The following is a 20,064-nucleotide window of genomic DNA, read 5'->3' as shown; positions in this document are numbered from 1 at the left end:
TGTGATGGTGCATACGCGTGGCTAGTGAGTTTCGGCTTTAACATTTCATTATAAGAAACTGTTTAGATAGCGTTTAATAAATTACGGTGTTGCTGTCTCCCTTGCGTTTCAGAGGTAGCGGTCTTCGGTATTCGTGCAAGGGGATTTGTACACGGAGAATTATCAGCGGTTTCGGATTTCGGAGATGGATGTTATCACTTTAGAGCTGACCCCCTTTGATTATACAGCAACAACTCTATTAGAGTAGAACTGATTTTGTGGCTTGCCGAGTGGAGTCGGAGACGGACGTTATCACTTTAGGGCTGACACGCTTTGATTATACAGCAACAACTCTATTAGAGTTGAACTGACTTTGTGGCTTACCAAGTCGAGTGTACGGAGATGTAGATCAGGCTTGTGACGTCATTTCACGGAACTTCCCTGCAAGTCAGGCAGCTAACTGTTAGCAGGAGGAGATACTACGAGCAGGAACAAATTTGGGAAAATTTATTGAATTGTCAGTGCACAGTTCTGATTCTGTCAAAATTAGTAGTTGAAGTTGATTGGTCTCAGCAGCCTATCTATGAAGTCTCATTCCGTATTTGTATTTGTATTTTCTGAGCTTCCCGAGAACATTGACGAGTCATCTGGGGGTTAAATATAACTTTAAATTCCTACTTCAGTCATCGAATATTCCTATTAACATGAGTGCAGGCCAGCACCCTCAAAAAATGGCTCTGAGCACTATGGGACTTAACATGTATGGTCATCAGTTCCCTAGAACTTATAACTACTTAAACCTAACTAACCTAAGGACATCACACAACAACCAGTCATCACGAGGCAGAGAAAATCCCTGACCCTGCCGGGAATCGAACCCGGGAACCCGGGCGTGGGAAGCGATAACGCTAGCGCACGACCACGAGCTGCGGACCACCAGCAGCCTCAAGGGCACGTCAATGCTGTCAGAGGTGTGGCTTTATATTCTCCTCGTGCCATTCACAGCAAATAATTTTTAAATATTCGCTTAGGAAATTGAAACACTTCGTACATGTCAAGTTGTTACTGAATACCATCTACATTATAAATCAATATCAGTTTGTAGGAGTTCCTACATTATGCTACAATGCGCTTATCTCATATTCATTTGAATGCAAATCTCTTGATATACCAAAATGGAAGACATTGTTCCCCTATTTGTTAATACGTTTCGACGAATTGCCACTCAGCTATTACAACGAATGTCGTATCATTCTGTTACCTCTGCTCACGTCTGTGCCCAGTATATCACGAGCATAACCGTTTCCTGCTTTCTGGTCGCTAAGGTCTATTGAAATGTGAAACAAGAGAAGCGATTTTTTAAGCCGGCGCAGCAAATATAAAATGAAAAATAAATATCGGCGCCTAAATAACACATAGGTCGCTGAAATTTATACAACTGACCCGTAGGAAGTTATTGCGTACAGTTATTTATATTGTTGTTCCTGTTACCTGCTGATATCGAGAAAAACACTCCCTTTTGATTTATTGCTCTGTGCTACTACAAAAATAGCCATGCCTGCGGCCATTTTTTCCATTAGAATATTCTACTAAATATACTTTTACACTATTTATTTGTTCGTAAGTTTTGAACAATTCTCATAGCCACTCTGTCACCCACGAATAGTTGTACTTTCTCTCTCTCTCTCTCTCTCTCTCTCTCTCTCTAACACACACAAACACACGTTTGTGAATTATTTTGGTCGTTGCTTGAAGGACAGCAAAGAGAAAACCGAAATCAGAGAGAATCATTGACGCCGGGAAATCGCACTACGACACTACCGACTTAAGACGACTCTGCCACTTGAACGATTGAGCATGAAATGAGTATGTTCAATATTAGAATCTGACTGCAACAGCGGAATATGTATTGGCAGCTGCTTGCGGAATTTCTAAGTATTTACAGTTAATCAGCTACGTATGAAGGGCCATTTGGATTTTCGTCTGCTAAAAGCAAAAGATGTATTTCTACACGCAAATACACTGTTGATTAACAACAAAAAGAGAGGCATGTGGAATACTGTTAAAAATGTGTGATTACTTCGGCTTACTATTTACAGACAGGATCAAGAACATTATCCTTATCCTTGCCCGTTCGCCAGACACTAAGTGAGCGTCCAGTGATCCAAGGCAAAAGAACAGGTCTGGTATTTTGCTCAACAGGCTGTATCTCAGATAGGAAACACTCAGAGTGTGTTTTAACCACACACTTACAGGCAGAAGTGCATTTAGAGTTGGTGCATACAAAACCAGAAAAAGTTAGACAACATATGAGATTCTTGCAGTTCGTGGCAGCTCACCTTAAATAGCTAAATGTATCTGTATCTAACATTGTAATGGAATATGAAGAAACTCTGCTGTGTAGGCGTAAAGTAGACAACACAGATAACAGTCGGTGGGAAAAGTCCGTGAAAATGGGATGGAGTCAGAAAGGTTTGCTGTAATGTCTTCTTGAGTACAGCTGAAACCTTTCGGAACATTGTCGGGTCAGGTTTAAAGAGAAGGCTGAGGCAGTTCACGTTTATATTCGGCCCGTTCAATCAGTGTAATATTGTTATAAAGGTATCGAGATACCTTACGTGATGTTACATAATACTGAAGTGGAACCATTGTACCGTTACTGTTGGAAAGTCACTCTAAATTCTCTAAATGGGGGTTTTTCCACATCAGGTGTACACAAGTACTACACTGGACATTATATAAGCAACGCCACGAAGGTGGCATCAAGAAATATTAATCTGGTATTAAAGTACTATATGCTAAGCAGTGCGAATGATTAGAACTTCAGAGCGATATCATACTGTAAAAGGAAAGATACAAATCAAGTTCACAAATCGTATCTGAATGTTATTTTTTGATGAAAATATAATATTATGCGTTGTGCAAGAGGAAGGATGTTACCAGCACATGACAGAATTCACAAAAGCAGAATCGTGATCTATTGAAACAGTGGTTTATCGTTCCGTGATATTACTGCTCGCATTGCACTGTATCGCAAGACTGCCATGCGATATGGAATCTTGGATTCCTTACATACTGAAAACCGTGAGTGACGTAGGCGGCCGCAAATGATTAGCGCCTGAGAGGATAGACATATGCTTTTCCGGCCGAGTTGGATCATCTACACTCCTGGAAATTGAAATAAGAACACCGTGAATTCATTGTCCCAGGAAGGGGAAACTTTATTGACACATTCCTGGGGTCAGATACATCACATGATCACACTGACAGAACCACAGGCACATAGACACAGGCAACAGAGCATGCACAATGTCGGCACTAGTACAGTGTATATCCACTTTTCGCAGCAATGCAGGCTGCTATTCTCCCATGGAGACGATCGTAGAGATGCTGGATGTAGTCCTGTGGAACGGCTTGCCATGCCATTTCCACCTGGCGCCTCAGTTGGACCAGCGTTCGTGCTGGACGTGCAGACCGAGTGAGACGACGCTTCATCCAGTCCAAACATGCTCAATGGGGGACAGATCCGGAGATCTTGCTGGCCAGGGTAGTTGACTTACACCTTCTAGAGCACGTTGGGTGGCACGGGATACATGCGGACGTGCATTGTCCTGTTGGAACAGCAAGTTCCCTTGCCGGTCTAGGAATGGTAGAACGATGGGTTCGATGACGGTTTGGATGTACCGTGCACTATTCAGTGTCCCCTCGACGATCACCAGTGGTGTACGGCCAGTGTAGGAGATCGCTCCCCACACCATGATGCCGGGTGTTGGCCCTGTGTGCCTCGGTCGTATGCAGTCCTGATTGTGGCGCTCACCTGCACGGCGCCAAACACGCATACGACCATCATTGGCACCAAGGCAGAAGCGTCTTTCATCGCTGAAGACGACACGTCTCCATTCGTCCCTCCATTCACGCCTGTCGCGACACCACTGGAGGCGGGCTGCACGATGTTGGGGCGTGAGCGGAAGACGGCCTAACGGTGTGCGGGACCGTAGCCCAGCTTCATGGAGACGGTTGCGAATGGTCCTCGCCGATACCCCAGGAGCAACAGTGTCCCTAATTTGCTGGGAAGTGGCGGTGCGGTCCCCTACGGCACTGCGTAGGATCCTACGGTCTTGGCGTGCATCCGTGCGTCGCTGCGATCCGGTCCCAGGTCGACGGGCACGTGCACCTTCCGCCGAGCACTGGCGACAACATCGATGTACTGTGGAGACCTCACGCCCCACGTGTTGAGCAATTCGGCGGTACGTCCACCCGGCCTCCCGCATGCCCACTATACGCCCTCGGTCAAAGTCCGTCAACTGCACATACGGTTCACGTCCACGCTGTCGCGGCATGCTACCAGTGTTAAAGACTGCGATGGAGCTCCGTATGCCACGGCAAACTGGCTGACACTGACGGCGGCGGTGCACAAATGCTGCGCAGCTAGCGCCATTCGACGGCCAACACCGCGGTTCCTGGTGTGTCCGCTGTGCCGTGCGTGTGATCATTGCTTGTACAGCCCTCTCGCAGTGTCCGGAGCAAGTATGGTGGGTCTGACACACCGGTGTCAATGTGTTCTTTTTTCCATTTCCAGGAGTGTATATACGTCACACACTCTCAGGAAATAGGACTGATTTCACAAATACAAATATGGACACGGACAATGCGATGACCTCTATAGTGCTATAGATGACCAGCATACAAACCATTGTGCTGGTTTTCCCTTAACGCCGCAGTTGAGAGACGTGTGTCGAAGAGTTATGCCAACAACAGTACTGGACGCTATAATGGCGTTGCGCCAAGGTCTTTGTACAGCAACACGATGGACAGATGGATGTGTGGAGGCTCTGAGGAGAACGATGGTTGCCAGTTGGCATTCGACGTCATCATACGGGGCCTGCAGGATGACCATTTCTGCAGTTTCTCTTGATGTGGCAGCAGAGAGAGGTACGGAGACAGCGGGGCATCCACCAACAACACTGGACGTTGGAGTGTCACCAGTTCGTCTTTTCAGATGAACTTCAACTCAACCTGTAGTATCACAATGCGGATGCTGAGGTGGTGAGAAAAACGAACGTTGCCATTTGGCATTTTTCATCGTCACAAGGGCCAACCACCTGACCAGAAGCTCATGAGACCCAACCTCTCATCACCTCTGGTTAGTATTACTGGTAATTTGGACATTACATTTCTAATGTGCAAAGGTTGACCTGTGCTCTATGTCTGAGGTTTTCTAGACGTAAGGTTTTACGGGGTAAAGGAGACCCATATTTGATATCTCCAGCAGAAAGGCCCTAACTTTTTTCTCTATAACTGATTACTATCTACTATTGCTCTTCGGTTAGGACATCTATGGAAATGTGGGACTACGTGTGCTCTAGTGATCTACACAATGTCCTATGGTTAAATAAGCAGCTGATACTTTCCCCAACTTTGTCAATTAGCGTGAAAAATTTTAATGTTCATTACTGCATGTAACACGTAAAAGTTCTGTACCAAAACGTTCACCAATACCCTCGTAAACAGTTCGGATCAAAGCATCACACACCTCTCCATTCAATCCAACCGCAAGACAGCTTAGGTTATAACCTTAACTAACATGTCTCTGATATTATCTGGTAGCTACCATCCATCCCTAAGAACGCTCGATTGAGATGGCACATACGCGACAGAAGTTCGCTTTAATCACATACAACATAAATGCATGCAAGTGAGACATGTGAGCAGGCCGGTGTGGCCAAGCGGTTAAAGGCGCTACAGTCTGGAACCGCGTGACCGCTACGGTCGCAGGTTCGAATCCTGCCTCGGGCATGGGTGTGTGTGACGTCCTTAGGTTAGTTAGGTTTAAGTAGTTCTCAGTTCTAGAGGACTGATGACCTTAGAAGTTAAGTCCCATAGTGCTCAGAGCCATTTTTGAGACATATGAAAAGATAAAATACACTCCTGGAAATTGAAATAAGAACACCGTGAATTCATTGTCCCAGGAAGGGGAAACTTTATTGACACATTCCTGGGGTCAGATACATCACATGATCACACTGACAGAACCACAGGCACATAGACACAGGCAACAGAGCATGCACAATGTCGGCACTAGTACAGTGTATATCCACCTTTCGCAGCAATGCAGGCTGCTATTCTCCCATGGAGACGATCGTAGAGATGCTGGATGTAGTCCTGTGGAACGGCTTGCCATGCCATTTCCACCTGGCGCCTCAGTTGGACCAGCGTTCGTGCTGGACGTGCAGACCGCGTGAGACGACGCTTCATCCAGTCCCAAACATGCTCAATGGGGGACAGATCCGGAGATCTTGATGGCCAGGGTAGTTGACTTACACCTTCTAGAGCACGTTGGGTGGCACGGGATACATGCGGACGTGCATTGTCCTGTTGGAACAGCAAGTTCCCTTGCCGGTCTAGGAATGGTAGAACGATGAGTTCGATGACGGTTTGGATGTACCGTGCACTATTCAGTGTCCCCTCGACGATCACCAGTGGTGTACGGCCAGTGTAGGAGATCGCTCCCCACACCATGATGCCGGGTGTTGACCCTGTATGCCTCGGTCGTATGCAGTCCTGATTGTGGCGCTCACCTGCACGGCGCCAAACACGCATACGACCATCATTGGCACCAAGGCAGAAGCGACTCTCATCGCTGAAGACGACACGTCTCCATTCGTCCCTCCATTCACGCCTGTCGCGACACCACTGGAGGCGGGCTGCACGATGTTGGGGCGTGAGCGGAAGACGGCCTAACGGTGTGCGGGACCGTAGCCCAGCTTCATGGAGACGGTTGCGAATGGTCCTCGCCGATACCCCAGGAGCAACAGTGTCCCTAATTTGCTGGGAAGTGGCGGTGCGGTCCCCTACGGCACTGCGTAGGATCCTACGGTCTTGGCGTGCATCCGTGCGTCGCTGCGGTCCGGTCCCAGGTCGACGGGCACGTGCACCTTCCACCGACCACTGGCGACAACATCGATGTACTGTGGAGACCTCACGCCCCACGTGTTGAGCAATTCGGCGGTACGTCCCGCATGCCCACTATACGCCCTCGCTCAAAGTCCGTCAACTGCACATACGGTTCACGTCCACGCTGTCGCGGCATGCTACCAGTGTTAAAGACTGCGATGGAGCTCCGTATGCCACGGCAAACTGGCTGACACTGACGGCGGCGGTGCACAAATGCTGCGCAGCTAGCGCCATTCGACGGCCAACACCACGGTTCCTGGTGTGTCCGCTGTGCCGTGCGTGTGATCATTGCTTGTACAGCCCTCTCGCAGTGTCCGGAGCAAGTATGGTGGGTCTGATACACCGGTGTCAATGTGTTCTTTTTTCCATTTCCAGGAGTGTATCTACTATTATTATTTAAGAAGAGCTGTTGGAGCAATAATAAAAATGGTTCAAATGGCTCTGAGCACTATGGGACGCAACTGCTGAGGTCATTAGTCCCCTAGAACTTAGAACTAATAAACCTAACTAACCTAAGGACATCACAAACACCCATGCCCGAGGCAGGATTCGAACCTGCGACCGTAGCGGTCTTGCGGTTCCAGACTGCAGCGCCTTTAACCGCACGGCCACTCCGGCCGGCCGAGCAATAATAGCTCTGGGTTACTGTTTGCTATTGAAGATGGATATATAGGTAAAGAGTGCAATCTTGTTATATGCAAACGTCTTTCACAAAACTAGTAAATATGTTGGGTAGTTATTGACAGCCATTTAAATCTGTTGGAATTCAGAATGTCCTGGGTGGGAAACATTAATTTTTAAACAGTGCAATCAACAAACAAGCAAATGATCCCTGGCTGGAATAAAATTATTGTCAGCAATGTAAGAAGAATGACAATCGGGTTTGAAATGACTCAACTATATGCAGTTAGGAATTCACGTCTTTGTTAACTGATTATAAATGCCCCTATCGTTTCACGAGCACTATCTCTAATAACGTGAGTTTACAGGATCAGCTGGAAAAAAACTGTTTGATTTTTATCCTTAATGTCTTCAAAATATCATTAGTTAACTTATAAACTATAAGTCAACAGACTTTATTATGTTACAACTGCGTAAATTTGTGATACTGAAGTTGCCCTTAACAGCACAAACGTAATTTTAATTTGAGATGTTGTTGAAAGAGAACTGTTGAAAGGTAAACTGAAGATCACCTTGAACCTATGTAATAGACTTTAATATTTGTCAACAAGAATTTATTATTTCGATGCCACGCAGCAGTGAAATGTCGATTGACAGTCGACAGTGCGTTTGCAGAAATATGAGTTCGGCAGCTTCCTGCCTGAGACGATTGCTGTAAGATATCTGGTGCTAACGTTCCATCGACTCAACGATCTTTGGTCCTTTTTCAGAAGAATCAACAGTTGCCCATTTTACGTAACCAGTCACTTGTCACCAAGCGCAGTTAACCACGATGACCTTTTTTCCTAAAGCTAATTACCAATCATATTATAGAAGTCTACTAATATGATGCCTGAAACTAAACTGAACTCCTCCCGAACAGGCCATGAAGTTTCAACGTTACCGACCGACCGCCGTGTCATCTTCACCACTTGGGCGTCACTGGATGAGGATATAAAGGGGTCATCACACCGCTCTCCAGGCCGTATGTCAGTTTCCAAGATCGGAGCCGCTACTTCTCAATCAAGGAGCTCCTCAGTTTGCCTCACAAGGGCTGAGTGCACCCCGCTTGCCAACAGCGCTCGTCAGACCGTATGGTCACCCATCCAAGTGCTAGCCCAGCCCGACAGCGCTTAACTTCGGTGATCTCACGGGAAACGGTGTTACCACTGCGGCAAGGCCGTTGGCAATATGATGTCCAAAGAAGCAAAAATAATTAGCATTTATAAGAAGTCCAATTACAAAAGAAAACACTTTCACCCACTTTCCTCTTCTGTCGTCTTTTGAGTCGATACCGTCGTCTGAAACTTTATGGTACCTTATAATCTGGAAAATTAATCAGTTTCTACGAAAGAAAATACTTCAGTAATCTAGTTTATTTTAGTTCGCATCTGTTTTTCGTACTTTCTCTCATATAATGAAGTTTGGTTGGATTGAGAGGAGGTTTCTAGAATGTTGAATTCTTCTTTCATATGCTGTTTGTGGTACTTTTTATTAACAGGTGAAGACATTTACGTAACTGCTGTTGCATTCTTAGCAATTTCTCGGAAGAATACCCTAGTCACTAAGACTACAAATCATACAACTAAACCGAGTGAAGCGAGGAAGTTGTTAGCTCACTGGACTCGCATTCTGGAGGAGGACGGTTCATGCCCGCGTCCTGCAGTCCTGGTTTACGTTTTCCGTGACTTCCATAAATCGATTCAGCAAATGCCGGGATGGTTCCTTTGAAAGGGCACGGCCGAATTCCTTCCCCATCCTCCCTAATCCGATCGGACAGATGACCTCGCTGTCCGGTACCCTCCCCCAAATCAACCAACAAACCATACAATTAGTGGCACAAAGTAAAACCATTCATAGTAGAATTACCCTATGCATTCCAGGACGAGATGTGATAAAGTGAATACCAGTACTGTCAGAAACTGCCAACCTGGAGTTCTCCGTCTAAATCGAGAAGATGCTAAAATTGGTTTTGATAAAGAAAATAGTATGCGAATAATACGGGTCATAATTAAAATGCATTACAATCGAACAGTTCACTCACGGATTCGTAAACAAGAACAAATATACATGAGTCTAGAGGACACCAAGTGACGAAATCAGCTTCTGTTTAATATGAAACATTAGCAAATGTGGAATCATTTACCGTATGCAGTATTACATATGCGAGCAAAAATCAGGCAGAATACGAACAACATATTTATAATGCAATTCAAATAGTGCAAAACACACAAGTCGGAATTGGGTATACAATGTGATGAAACCACTTTCTGTTTACTACGACGCGAAAAAAATACATAATACTTTAAAACACTTAATAAGGAATCGATATTAGGAAGTTTTGACAAATATGTAGCCCTCCAAGGGACCTGTTAGTGTTACAAGTCGTGTAATTAAGATTTACAGTAATTTGACACTCCAACGAAGACGAGTCAACACTTTGTGTACTGAAATCTCTCATGTCAGAAATATCTAATTTTCGTACTTTACGAGCTACTTATATTTGTTAGTGAGAAATAAATTAACGTTTTTCATAATTATACTATACAATTTGTGTAATAAAAAATTCCGTCTGAGTGCAACTGGATGTCTTATTTGGTCGTCCCAAACATTTTCCGCCTGCTGAGTTGATAAAGCATAATTGAAGTAGCAATTGAGGAGAAATGGCTACAAATATTAACAATAGTTTTTTTAATGTTTACATATTGGCAACAAGATGAAAAACTAACATAAAAGCCTGAAGAGGAACTAAAAAAAATGGCTCTGAGCACTATGGCACTCAACATTTTAGGTCATAAGTCCCCTAGAACTTAGAACTACTTAAACCTAACTAACCTAAGGACATCACACACACCCATGCCCGAGGCAGGATTCGAACCTGCGACCGTAGCAGTCCCGCGGTTCCGGACTGCAGCGCCAGAACCGCTAGACCACCGCGGCCGGCGAAGAGGAACTGCGGACACCCACCTGTAGAAGAGCTATTGTGCCGGAAGACTTAAACAATAAAATTGTCAACTCAATTTAAAAAAGAAAAAACAGAAATAAGTCAAAATGAAAATATGAAGACGACACGATTACACCCAACTTCTCAACTAATACAGGTAGTACAGCACACCCAAATACATACACTAAAAACGCTGAGGTAAAACAGAAATAAATTTTACGCATACAAACGCATATAAGCGACAACTGGGAACGCAAACATACTGAAGAAACAATGATTACACATTGAAAATAAAAGAAGAAACTCATGTAAGTCACATCAACAGAAAAACCAGAAAAATACCAAGGAGCCAACAGATATCAGACTTTCATGTTAGCTACTGAAACAACAGCAAAACGTCATGCAGAACACAGCCAGATTAATTAAAAACTTATCCAATTCCCTGCCTTAACCACTTCCACAAAAGAGAGAAGCAATGAAACTCAAAAGTTATGATGGAATATGTTCCCAAACGCCGAATATCTGACATCCATATATACGCAGAATGACGACATGGAATTCCAGGCCGACACAAATGTGATGATAAAAAAATCCCGAACAAGCACAAACAGAGCCAAATAGTAGCCTAATTTTACGAAACATGAGCTCCATAAAATTGCTCACAATAAGGGAGTAATGTAAAAACTCTAAAATGAAAATTAATCTGAAGACCCTTTCACCATGTGCATACAACAGACATGTATAGGTCACAGAGGGTACTTCAGAAATAAAAAGGTGTGAAATGTGTATGGTATAAAAACAATTAGCATATTATTTACATGTAAAGACAGTTATCTTAAAGGGGATGACTACAATAATAATAATAATAATAATAATAATAATAATAATAATAATAATAATATCAACAAAATTAGTGGATTTGCTGCTCTATGTATTTACTTTCATTTGGGCTCGTAATACTTGCCAATAAACGATATAGTGAATAGTATATGTGAACTCTATAACCGCTCTTTTCATTGAGAACAATACTATCTGACTTATTCTCATATAGGGCAAAGGTGATCGACAATATCGGAAATAATTAATAGCACTGGAAAGATTTAAATTAAAATTATAATCTGTCATCACAATAACACCAACAACAAAGTGGTGCCTCAGGGAAACCATGGGGGGTTCAACGCGGCTACTTTAGTATCTAAATTCTACTATATAAACCATGTGCAGGTACTGTCTTGTCTTGTTGTCTGCGCTCTAAATAAGTGTATGTAGCTGCGGCGTGGAATTTTGTGTGCGAAAGGAAGTAGCGCTCAGTATTAAACTCTATTACATGCCGAATGACCGATAATAGGATATGTGGACTACACGAAGAGACGTGAAACTGAATATAATAACGAACTGGACACTTAGCTTTGTGAACGTAAAAGCGTACGATATTTGAATGACTGTATCGTAGTATAGTAATGGACCATAATCCTTGCTGTAATATCTTCGAGGGAATAACTATGAAAATCACGCACATTTTAGTTGCCGTAATTACTGAGAGTAATTGTAGGATCAACCCTCCTTTTCCTTATATACAAAATTCAATCACTCATGTAATTATTATAAAATGTTATTTATAAAATGTTATTAATAAGAAGCTAAATTGATTTCCACAACAGCGTGTGTATTATTCACCGATAATCACAGGCAAGCTGCAAACTGTATTTCTGGATGACGGAAGGTTCGGCTATTAAAAAGGGTAAATCGTGACTTAAAAGCTACTGAACATTTCATTTCCAACCGGACAGAAATAATACAAAATCAGAAATAGTGCGTGTGTGTAGTAACGTCGGAAATAGGAAGTTAAAATAACTAACATCCAAAGACTTTATTAACTATCTTTATCTTCGGTAACGCAACAACACACGAAGTGTGATTGTTTGTGCAAAATGTGAACATTAATTATTATTACGAATACCCTAAATTTAGTCACCGTTACAGTGAAGATTTTTGTGGCTGCTCCGTTTGATGTGTAGATATAACGAGAAGTCGGACATATACAGTAGATAACAATATCAATATCTTACGTCAGAGAAGTAGAGAAGTAGACGACAGCTGACGGCTACAACTCGTGTCTAGTAGACGGATAACATTCGCCACCTTCCTACTGCATGAGCTGTGCGCAATAATTGAAATACATAGGTAATAGACATTATTACTTTCATGAAACACAGCTAGACAAGTTAAAAAAATCCAACGTTAATGACAAACTGTCTAACGATTCTTCGTCCTCCATCGTATATTTTGCGAGCGACCCCAGGAACAAAGAGTGAAAGATTGTCTACGCAGTCTTACAGATGCCCTTTTCTCTTCTACCGTTCATATGTGAGGCTGGAAAGAGTGGTGCAAATAATGCACATCTCTGTTTACTCCTCTATGCAGTCTATCACGGCTGACGTATTATGTACGACAATCCTCAGTCGTAATTCTCAGGTTTCTATTATTTTCCCTCACTGAGGTCTTTACATACGTCTATTGGGACCTTACTTTTTAGACGAAAGGTGTTCTGTTCGCTGCTATAGATCTTAACTCTAACTGACTTATTACGGCAATCCTAAGAACTGTAATTCAAGTACGAAGGATGTCTCTCAGAAAACTGTTGCTCGATCAGTTCCTGAGTGCAGTTCGTCCGTTTGGGAGTTTATGATAACAGGAGATGTACCGAAGGAGAATGATAGACTAGATGTTCGCTGTATCACGCATTTGTTTAACCAGCGTTAGAATATCACACAAATGCTCAACGATCACCATTCCTCCATTGTGTACCTCTCGTTAAGACCACAATTTTGAAACCAGAGGAATCTGGGCTCTTACAGCAGTCTGCCGAAATTGTTTCTTCCCGCTTATTATCCATGTGTGGGACATGATCTGGGGAAATAATGATGGCACAGTACACATCGTAATGTAGTTTGCGCTTTGTAGATGTGCATGATGGAAAGTCATACTTATTTTAAGGTGCACAACACCGGTTTTGTTTTACAGTTAGTGCAAGTCGAGGTAGGGCGTAAAATGCATACTACTGGAGTGTAATTAATTAATTAAAATTAGGTACTTAATAAGACCTATATTCACCATTCAGTCACACTGAAAGTTACGTCATTCAACACTCTTCTCTCCTCCATCTAACACTACAGTTCAGTAAGCATTATGAGTTGTTGTCAAACTAAAGATCGGAGGATAGCTGTAATATTACAGCGCGTGACTCGGATGCGATGTGATACAATGCGTTGAGCCGTTGTAAGCTCATTCGTTGCCTAAGCAGCCTCTAACAGACATGTACTATGTCCCAAATGTGGTGCACCCAAGCTCACGGTGAGATCAAATGTGCAGACGTCACGCATTTTGACTATCCTGCGATTTATTATCACCCTGCAGACCGTTATGAGTTCTGATGACGTACTTTGTTGTTGTTGTTGTTATCTTTGGTTGCTATTACTGTTGTGATCTCATTCAGAATACTGGTCTGATGCAATTAACCAAACTAGTCTATTGTGCGAAAGTGTCATGTGTTACTACTGAAACCTTAGTCTTCCGCCTCCCTCTACTGTTTTTACTTTCTACACTTACATTCATTACCAAATTAATAACTCCTTGATGCACCATTGTTCAGCACCACATTTCGAAAGCTTCTACTCTCTTCTTTTCGTAACTGTTAAGTTGGTTGGTTGGTTGGTTTGGGGAAGGAGACCAGACAGCGTGGTCATCGGTCTCATCGGATTAGGGAAGGATTGGGAAGGAAGTCGGCCGTGCCCTTTCAGAAGAACCATCCCGGCATTTGCCTGGAGTGATTTAGGGAAAGCACGGAAAACCTAAATCAAGATGGCCGGACGCGGGATTGAACCGTCGTCCTCCCGAATGCGAGTCCAGTGTCTAACCACTGCGCCACCCCGCTCGGTAACTGTTAAGTAAATTAAGTTAAAGAACAGCGTGATGTTGAACTATGACCGAACATAGTTTCGAACAAGTGGAATGGGAAATGATTTTTGAGGCATTTGTTTAATTTCAGCAACTTCGTATGTCTTTAATATCGTTTGAATATACATTTTATGTTCATGTCGAAGTATTGACCTTATGGACACTGTTAATTTAGGAACGTAGTTATCTGTGAAGTACGAGAAGTATTTAACTACGTTATGTAATGTTTTCAAATGTGCTTCATTCGAGAGCCTTCTGGTGCCCTTTCAACGCAAGTGCTACGTAAGGGACAACGAGCGATCCAAATACGACACATATATGGTAACATACATACTTCCTTTAGAATCTGGCAGATAGGTAACATAATGTGCAAACAACTCGTGACGGATCTTAAAAAGCCCCATTTTTTCAGCCGCCTGCTTTACATTTACTTTTTCGCCCATCTTTTTGCACAATTTATTGTAAACTGAAACAAGGGGCACATTAGTGTAATCATTTACGTGCAGTTATTGATATCTGTATATTGCAACAGTTTCAAATATTTATGAGACATGGGAAATGTCGACATTTCTCAGTGCACCTGGTTGTAGTGCTGAAAAATTGATAATTCTTCTTCCTCTCGCCTTTATTACAGCATTGTTCCAAAGCCACCACAAAAAGTAAGGAATGAAAGTGATTAGCATTCGAAAAAACTGTTCTCTATTTTCTACCGCATACTGCTCGGCAGCTGAATTTCGCCTCCCACTACATCTTACTGAGCGTCTCAAATTTTCATAGGGCTGTTACACTCGTTCCGTAGTTGGTAAGAATGAGAGTAGTCTGCTTTGATTGTAAGGCGTACAAGGTAGCAGCAATTGGTTATAACTGAATGACTTTGTCATTACGCATAAAAGTTTTAAAAACAAAATGACAAGTTTCTAGAAAATGTATCATAAGCGAGCATACAGCGGCAGACTATCCTACGCTAGCCTCTTCGCGTCGAGCGGTTCTAGGCGCTTTAGTCCACAACCGCGCGAATGCTACGGCCGCAGGTTCGAATACTGCCTCGCGCATAGATGTGTGTGATGTCCTTAGGTTAGTTAGGTTTAAGTAGTTATAAGTTTTAGGGGACTGATGACCTCAGATGTTAAGTCCCATAGTGCTCAGAGCCATTTGAACCATTTGAAGACCACGCCTGTTGACACTGATAACACATATTGTAAAAATTATTTTAGTAACCACAAATACTGCAACTTACATCCATTTCAACTTCCTTATTGTATTCAAGCCTCAGTCTCCATTAGCAATTTTTACCCCCAAAACATCCTTTCATCAACACCTGTAAGTTTCTTTGCTGCATCACGATGTGTCCAGTTCTGCCACAAATGTCTGTCGTCTTCAGCTGGACTCAGTATCTCACTAAATGTCCGATCTACGAGTAAAATTTTCGATATTCATCTCTGAAACTACGTTTCTGAAGCTTTCATCCTCGTTTCACACGAATGTTTTATCGTCCACTTTTCAAACAGGATAACCTCAAGAAAATACCCTCAGAAAGTATTTCATTACACTTAAATTCACATTCGATGTTAAAAATACCTTTTTTAGTTGTAAAGCTGTTTTTCCATTATTCAGTCAGCATTTTGTATCCTCACCACTTGGTCCATAGTCTGGTATTTTGTTCCCTATATAGCAAAACTAGTCAGCTACTTTTACTCTCTCATTTCCTGATATACGAGGCGCTGCTAGGGAGCAAAGCCTCCGAATTTTGTATGTGGAAACTCATACTAAAAGCGTTTTAAGTGAAACAAAAGTTATTAGCATACTACATCCTCATTCTTCATCTCTACGTACTCGCAGCTGTCTGTCGTTAGAGAGCTCCGAATTGCTGCATGTAACTTGGTGGTTTGCTACGTAAGTGTAGGTGCACGAGAAACAGCGTACTGTAATGGAGCTTCGAATTCGAAGACTTCATCCAAACATGGAGTACTCTCTCCTTCAGCATGACCGTGCTATCCTCCATACAGTCCAGAATTGGCCCCATCCGATTTTAATCTATTTCTAAAACTTTGACAGTGCTGGAGCAATGTAAGAGATGGTGAGGCTGTGGGTCTGTTAACAAAGACTAACATTCTATAGTGTCGCTATCAAGTGGTTCAAATGGCTCTGAGCACTATGGGACTTAACTTCTGAGGTCATCAGTCCCATAGAACTTAGAACTACTTAAACCTAACTAACCTAAGGACATCACACACATCCACGCCCGAGGCAGGATTCGAACCTACGACCGTAGCGTGTCGGTATCAACAAAATGGTCTCTCGTGGAGAGAAATGGGTTCTTCGCCAGGGTGATAATGTTGAGCGATAAAAACGTAGACACGAAGATTAGAGATATAGAATTTAACAAATTTTGCTTTATCTAAAAAACTTTAATACTTTTTACGTAAGAAATTTGGAACCATTACTTTTCAACAAGACCTCCTAATTCTCACATTATCGACAGATACATCTTTGTTTCACTCTTGTAGATAATCATCTTCTTTCTTTTTTCAAGACGGTGTCCATTTCGTTCAACTGCTCTTTCAAGTCCTTTTTCGTCCTTGACAAAATACTGACGTCACCAGTCAACTACAATTTTTTTATTATTCACTTTCCGAAAAATTTAATTCCGTTCCTCAATTACTCCTTTTTCTTTCTTTCTTGCTTCCTCAGTGTACAGAATGAATACTACCGAGAATAGGCTGCAGCCTGCCTCACTCCCTTCTCGCCGCATCGTAACTTTGAAAAACAAATCTCCGAAAAAAGACCTCTGATATCTAACAGCTGCTACTGATTCGTAGAAATATCGCAGAGATATTAGGGAGAAGCTATCTCTGCGGACTGTACGACGCACACAGCCCTGGAATAAAACAGGTCACCAAGTTATCTCAAAGCCATCATTAAGCTGCGACACAGCCCTGGGAGCTCTGAGAGCTTCGCGGAAATGCCGCAGCTGACAGCTGAGAACAACTTCAGTAAATCGCTTCGTTGTTTACAGGCGAAGCGCCAGCACTAACCTCATTTCGTAATCGGTAAATAATAGCCCTTAGCACCACTGCTCCTCGGCTGCGAGATTTAAACAGCATTTCGACTAGTACGTTTAAACAGAGTTTATTTAAATACACTTGCCTGGACTAAGGCTTCAGTCAATATCTTCAGATCACATTCCGAATACAATAAATTACTTTCCATTGGTCTAATTCATTCATTAATTTGCTTACGCGTGCCATATAAATCTGAAACTATAAAGACTCAGTATCTGACACAAAGTACACGCATGTGTTTCTTCGTGAATTGTGAACTGACTGCTCATTTCTTGCAGAATCACCCGCCTAACATTATGTAAAGAAAGCAGTCGTTTTACAGGTCTGGACCGCATAGGTACATTGTCTCCAGGCACGACAGGAGGAAGAACTCACGGTCATGCTTTGTATTTCCTGCAATCAATACCTTTTTCGGTCTTTTATTTTGCCTGCACTTAATTCCATTCGTAAAATCAATACCTTCTTTGGTCTTTTATTTTGCCTGCATTCAAGTTTTAGCTACTGGCTTTATGGCATGATTCTTAGTAATTTCAACTTCGTCAATTCTTCATTTTCTTAGCTTTCTCAACCAAATCTGCCAATTAAATTCAACGGAATTTTTTTCCTTCAGAAAAATAGATTATGATTCTCTTTTATAATAAACAAATAAAACATATTTCTCTTTTAATAAACTAGATTTCCTTCTGGAGAAAGTAAGAAGTTAGCTAATAATAAAATTGTTGATACACATATTAACTTCAAGAAAGTGTCTTTAGATATTTTGTAGCGCCATTTCTAAACACTAGAACAATTACGAAGCCGTCGTTTCAACCATATTTACAGTGGTATTCTTCAGGGCAGTTAAACTACTTGGCTCTGGGAGTTGTGTTCCTAACGTAGGCTGTCATTGTACGTCGGTAATCAGGTGCCATTTTACGTCACATTAGGGCATGCGAGATCCACGAGAAAGACAGGCCGCGGTGCGTACGTCACAGGACGTGACTCGACAGCCGTTACGAATGCCAACAGCAGGCTCCAGCGGGCAGCTGATTTCCCACGGGCCCTGCGCCGAACCGAGCGTTTACGAAGTACGGTGGAAAAGGCGATTAGTGTCACATTACAAGTTCGTTATGGAAGGGCCCGTATTTTTCGTGGAGCCCTACAGAAAGGCGTTAGACAGTTTGTTTAAATCCAGGCACGTGTGGAGAGGTACCTGCGAAATAGGTTCCTGCGCTTGTCCGTGTACCAGGTGAGTGACAGCCAACGGGTAATCGGCAGATTGCACCATGCGTACTCGAAATATGTACTCTTTGTATGTATGTTTCGGGTGTCCTGCTTCTATCTGTACAACACCAAGAACGAAGTGCTTGGATTAGAAAGGGTAAGACAAGGACTAGTTTTTCACACGGTTCAGTCTATACATCGGAGAAGCAATGTATAAAATAAAAGGTAGGTTCAGGAGTGGGATTAAAATTCAGGTTGAAAGGAGTCAGTGATAAGATTCTCGTTGACACTGTTATCCTCAGTGGGAAGAGGAAGAATCTCTGAATCTGTTGAATATAATCAACAGTCTAAGAAGCAACTAGAACAGGCAAAGATAAAATTCCGTTACAAAAAGAAGTGTACTAGTGTCTAACATAGGCCTTAATTTTGGGAAGAAATTTACGTTTGGAGGAAATAACTGTTTGTATGTGAAATAAGGACTGTGAGAAAACCAGAAGACATTACAATCGGAACATTTTAGGTGTGGAGATATAGGAGAACGCTGAAAATTTGGTCGAATGAAAAAGTTAGGAACTTCCCAAGAGAATCGCCGATTATGGAATGAATATAAAACACGACAACTATACGTGATAGAATGGTTGAACACCTTTTAAAACATCAGCGAATAAATTCTATGCTACTAGAGGAAGCTGTAGAGGGTAAAAAATGTGGAAGAACTCAGATACAGGAACATATCCAACAAATAAATGATAACTTTCGGTACAAACGCTACTATGAGATGAACAGGTTGGCACTCGGGCCATCTGAAGTCCAAAACCAAAGAAAAAAGTCTTAGAAGCTTCACGCTGGCAGGTGCCCACTTGTAACGTATTCTTCTTCTTTCCCGGTGCTACAGCCCGTGAAATACCCGGGCCTTGTTGACCACTTGTCCCATCCAGTCATCCCTCGTCTTCGCCAGCCTTCTCCAGTTTCACACTGCTAATCTTTTCAGATTCGTTTCTGCATCATCCAGCCATTTCAATCTTGGTCTTCAAAAAGTGAGGCTATCTCTGGCTTTTGAAATGGCACGTTCTTTGGTACTCGAGTTCTTCCACTTTCTGCACATGTTCCAACCACTGTAACCTTCATGCCGTATCTTAAGATATACTATCACTTGTTCATCTTTGCTTCTGTGAAACTTCTCTTCCACTTAACAAGCGCCCATGGCTCTTGTACATATTAGAGCCTATATTCAGTGGATTTTTTTTCTTGTTGCGTTCCACTACTCCTCCAAAAATACGAAAACCAAAGAGCTTACAGTATAAG

General features: G+C 42.6%; 1 long non-coding RNA gene and 1 pseudogene across 1 annotated transcript in view; both read right to left on the bottom strand.

Moving 5' to 3' along the window:
• The window catches only part of LOC126191125 (uncharacterized), a 1,376,329-nt gene that overhangs the window by 524,645 nt on the left and 831,620 nt on the right, over nucleotides 1-20,064 (bottom strand). The gene's annotated exons all lie outside the window — the stretch shown is intronic.
• Nucleotides 8,664-8,781, bottom strand: LOC126089958 (5S ribosomal RNA; annotated as a pseudogene).

This window comes from Schistocerca cancellata, chromosome 6 (assembly GCF_023864275.1).
Source record: "Schistocerca cancellata isolate TAMUIC-IGC-003103 chromosome 6, iqSchCanc2.1, whole genome shotgun sequence".
NCBI classification, from domain to species: domain Eukaryota; kingdom Metazoa; phylum Arthropoda; class Insecta; order Orthoptera; family Acrididae; genus Schistocerca; species Schistocerca cancellata.
This window is presented reverse-complemented; position numbering and strand designations above follow the sequence as displayed.